The sequence below is a fragment of the Schistocerca nitens genome, chromosome 1, assembly GCF_023898315.1.
Source record: "Schistocerca nitens isolate TAMUIC-IGC-003100 chromosome 1, iqSchNite1.1, whole genome shotgun sequence".
Taxonomy (NCBI): domain Eukaryota; kingdom Metazoa; phylum Arthropoda; class Insecta; order Orthoptera; family Acrididae; genus Schistocerca; species Schistocerca nitens.
Genome location: NC_064614.1, coordinates 844481458 through 844486683, shown reverse-complemented (window position 1 = coordinate 844486683; position 5226 = coordinate 844481458). Strand labels below are relative to the sequence as shown.

General features: G+C 37.0%; 1 pseudogene; it reads right to left on the bottom strand.

Annotated features, from left to right (window-relative positions):
• Positions 1 to 3080: 3080 nt before the first annotated feature.
• On the bottom strand, positions 3081 to 3198 carry LOC126210845 (5S ribosomal RNA; annotated as a pseudogene).
• Between the last annotated feature and the right edge of the window lie 2028 nt (positions 3199 to 5226).

Sequence of the window (5226 nt, the reverse complement as noted above, 5' to 3'; positions counted from 1 at the left end):
CAGAAACGGACACATACAAGATGATACCACAAATGCCTGAAGTGATAATTTTGCAACATGAAGTCACTCAAGCAATTAATTCTACTCACAATTGGAAAGCCCCTGGAAATGATAAAATAGCAAATTTCTGGTTAAAGAAGTTCACCTCAACACATTCACATCTAACTAAATTATTTAACAGTTACATTGCAGACCCATACACATTCCCTGATACACTTACACATGGAATAACTTATCTGAAACCTAAAGATCAAGCAGACACAGCGAACCCAGCTAAATATCGCCCCATAACATGCCTACCAACAATATACAAAATATTAACTTCAATCATTAAACAGAAATTAATTACACATACAACACAGAACAAAATTATAAATGAAGAGCAAAAAGGCTGTTGCAAAGGAGCACGAGGATGTAAAGAGCAACTGATAATAGATGCAGAGGTGACATATCAAGCTAAAACTAAACAAAGGTCGCTACACTACGCATACATTGATTACCAAAAAGCTTTTGATAGTGTACCCCACTCATGGTTACTACAAATATTGGAAATATACAAAATAGATCCTAAATTGATACAGTTCCTAAACATAGTAATGAAAAATTGGAAAACCACACTTAATATCCAAACAAATTCAAATAATATCACATCACAGCCAATACAGATTAAGCGTGGAATATACTAAGGAGACTCATTAAGTCCTTTCTGGTTCTGCCTTGCTCTGAACCCACTATCCAACATGCTAAATAATACAAATTATGGATACAATATTACTGGAACATACCCACACAAAATCACACATTTGCTATACATGGATGATCTAAAACTACTGGCAGCAACAAATCAACAACTCAACCAATTACTAAAGATAACAGAAGTATTCAGCAATGATATAAGTATGGCTTTTGGAACAGACAAATGTAAGAAAAATAGCATAGTCAAGGGAAAACACACTAAACAAGAAGATTACATATTGGATAACCACAGCGACTGCATAGAAGCGATGGAAAAAACGGATGCCTATAAATATCTAGGATACAGACAAAAAATAGGAATAGATAATACAAATATTAAAGAAGAACTAAAACAAAAATATAGACAAAGACTAACAAAAATACTGAAAACAGAATTGACAGCAAGAAACAAGACAAAAGCTATAAATACTTATGCCATACCAATATTGACCTACTCATTTGGAGTAGTGAAATGGAGTAACACAGACCTAGAAGCACTCAATACACTTACACGATCACAATGCCACAAATATAGAATACATCACATACATTCAGCAACAGAAAGATTCACATTAAGCAGAAAGGAAGGAGGAAGGGGATTTATCGATATAAAAAACCTACATTATGGACAGGTAGACAGTTTAAGAAAATTCTTTATAGAACGAGCAGAAACTAGCAAAATACACAAAGCAATCACTCATATAAATACATCGGCTACACCACTACAATTTCATAACCACCTCTACAACCCTTTAGACCACATAACATCAACAGATACGAAGAAAGTAAATTGGAAAAAGAAAACACTTCATGGCAAGCACCCATATCATCTAACACAGCCACACATCGATCAAGACGCATCCAACACATGGCTAAGAAAAGGCAATATATACAGTGAGACAGAAGGATTCATGATTGCAATACAGGATCAAACAATAAACACCAGGTATTACAGCAAGCATATTATTAAAGATCCCAATACCACAACAGATAAATGCAGACTTTGTAAACAACAAATAGAAACAGTAGATCACATCACAGGCGGATGTACAATACTAGCAAATACAGAATACCCCAGAAGACATGACAATGTCGCAAAAATAATACATCAACAGCTTGCCTTACAACATAAACTTTTAAAACAACAAGTACCTACATACAAGTATGCACCACAAAATGTACTGGAGAATGATGAATACAAATTATACTGGAACAGAACCATTATAACAGATAAAACAACGCCACATAACAAACCTGACATCATACTCACCAATAAAAAGAAGAAATTAACACAACTAATCGAAATATCCATACCCAATACAACAAATATACTAAAGAAAACAGGAGAAAATATTGAAAAATACCTCCAACTGGCTGAGGAAGTCAAAGACATGTGGCATCAGGATAAAGTTGACATCATACCAATTATACTATCAACTACAGGAGTCATACCACACAATATCCACCAGTACATAAATGCAATACAGCTACATCCAAACATATATATACAACTACAGAAATCCGTAATTATTGATACATGTTCAATTACCCGAAAGTTCCTAAATGCAATATAACACATACCGTACAGTTAATAGGAAGTGACGCTTGATCAAGGTCCGCGTCACTTTCCATTCTCAACCAGACTTAACGTCTGAGAAAGTAAAGAAATAATAATAATAGTAATAGTACTTTTTATAAGTAATACACAAACGCACGCCTATAACCCTATGTCGATGGCATGTTCGTCCCGATATACAAACAAAACAAGACTGTGAGCAACTGTGCTCAATACGTTGCACAGTGACCGCTCTATCAGAAAAGGCAAAGGTTGTATTCTCTACCGAAACACCTGATATATGTATAAATACAAAAGGAAGGAAATTTCCCTGTTTTTACATTAGTTGTCTCGCAGAACTACACGCAGATCTGATAAAAAGTTATTACTTTTTTGTTGCTTTGTAATACGTTGCAAAACACTGAAAAATATCCGTATATATCACGCCAACGTTAAAAAACTCAATGTAAACAGACTGACTGAATATATAATTTTTCATTATAACAGCACAGCTTGCGAATAATACCTGAGCAATAACCACCGCAAGTTTCATTACTATCAACCGCTTAGAATACACTAAAATCAGTAACGCATGTTACTTTCTAAAAAACAAAAAAACTACTACTCGAACAGGCCATGAAGGCCCAACGGTACCGACCGGCCGCCGTGTCATCCTCACCCACGGGCGTCACTGGATGCGGATATCGTGCGTCAATTTAAGAGACCGGAGCTGCTACTTCTCAATAAGTAGCTCCTCAGTTTGCCTCACAAGGGCTGAGTGCACCCCGAGTGCCAACAGCGCTCGGCAGACCGGATGGTCACCCATCCAAGTGCTAGTCCAGACCGACAGCGCGTAACTTCGGTGTTCTGACGGGAACCGGTGTTACCACTGCGGCAAGGCCGTTGGCCATGTTGCTTTCAGTTAAGTTAAAAAATTTTTTTTGGCGCTCCTTCATTCGTGCACAATAGGCAAAACTACTAAGATGCGACTAATGTACAATTATTACTCCTTTTAAAACCGACCGCTAGTAAAATAACACAGCAATGTGTAACATACTAGTACTAGTGTAAGCAGTCTACCTTATTGTCGATATATTAACAGATTACTGTGTTATTGCTTGAACCGTCTCCCTTGACGAAAGTCAGCATTGCCTAAGACACTAGTGTTATGCAGGTGCGCCTGTAAAGCCGCAATGTAGACGCAACGCACAGCACTCCTGTATTACGCGCAGCGAATGCTTGGCGATGAAAGTTACAAGATTTCCTCGACGGGGGGGATCGACTGATACGGTTATGTACGGTTATACGGTTATGTAGTTTACAGTCCAAGGAATCACACCTTGCAGCCATTCACCCGGTGAGCCCTCATTTGCGAATAATAGACAAAAAAATCGGTATTTTGCATGATACTGTATGACTTTTAAAATAACGCTACTTATGGAATGATTGCATAGCGTAGTGGTTAAGGTGCTGTCAGAGGTTGTCTGTTCGAATCTCGTCAACAACTTGAAATTTTTTATTTTGAAATCTGTATCGAAATGACTTCAATAACTATTTTTATTCAATTAATCAGTTTACGTGGCATTTTTTTATTTGTATTCCTTTGTCACGTCTTCTTAATCGATATATTAACGTCTTCAGTTGCTCATATTTTTTCTTCAGTCATTCTTTTTCCCCTTGAAATTTTTGTGCATGTGAATTTAAATTTCTTTATTCCCCTATCAAAATGTTTAAACATATAAAAACGCCGATCTGTTGGTTGCTTACTGACTGTGCTTACTGACTGTGCGGGGATGTTAAGAATGTATTTTTCATTACAAGATGTACATCTTTTTGAATTGCAATCGTAACATAAACATTCTTATTGCACTACAGACAAATTAATGGAGATGGTGAACTAAACTAAAGGAGGGGTTGTAAGTAAAACAAAATTAAAGCAAAATGAAAAATAGAAACAATCAAAGCAAAAACGTGGATGAAAATCTAACATCATAAAATGGAACAAATTAAATCGAAGGTTTATACATAACAATAATCAAAATCACATGAACCAGGATTCCAAGCGGAAAAGACTGATAGGAAGAAAAATGAGAACAGTTTATGTATTTCATACGGTGACTAACACGAATTGACAAAGGAATAGAAAAAATTAAGTTTAAACCAATTAACTGAATAAAAAAATTATCAAAGTCATTTCTATAGAGATTTAAGAATAAAAAAATTTCCGAAGCACCTTACAGCGTTAGAACCCAGAACCTTTTACATGTGATCTTTACCAATCCACTATGCAACTGATGCGGGAATTGCTACTATTATATGCCCGCATCTCGTGGTCGTGCGGTAGCGTTCTCGCTTCCCACGCCCGGGTTCGATTCCCGGCGGGGTCAGGGATTTTCTCTGCCTCGTGATGGCTGGGTGTTGTGTGCTGTCCTTAGGTTAGTTAGGTTTAAGTAGTTCTAAGTTCTAGGGGACTGATGACCATAGATGTTAAGTCCCATAGTGCTCAGAGCCATTTGAACCATTTTGCTACTATTATTAAACTTGTAGAGGATCACCCGAAATCCCGAAACTTTTTTTCGTCGATTATTTGCAAACTAGGGCCCACCATGGTGAATGGCTGCAAGGTGTGAGTCGCTGGGATCTTAACCAACATTACCGTATAGATTGTTTCTAAAAGTCGATCCCACCACTTGGATCTCTCCTTGTTAATATCTGCGTACAAACAGCGTCGTTCACTGGCCTTCGAACGGTTCCCACGCAATGAGGCTGAGGCACATACCAATCGAAAACGTCAAATGAATTGTCTATCATCGAAAATATTCGTCTCTTCTTGCAGCACAGTTAACAATATAAATTTGGTAACTGAGCTTAACAAAAATGTATTGGTAATTGTGCTTTTGACATGTAGCTGCTTGAGGGAAAACAAGAAAAATAAT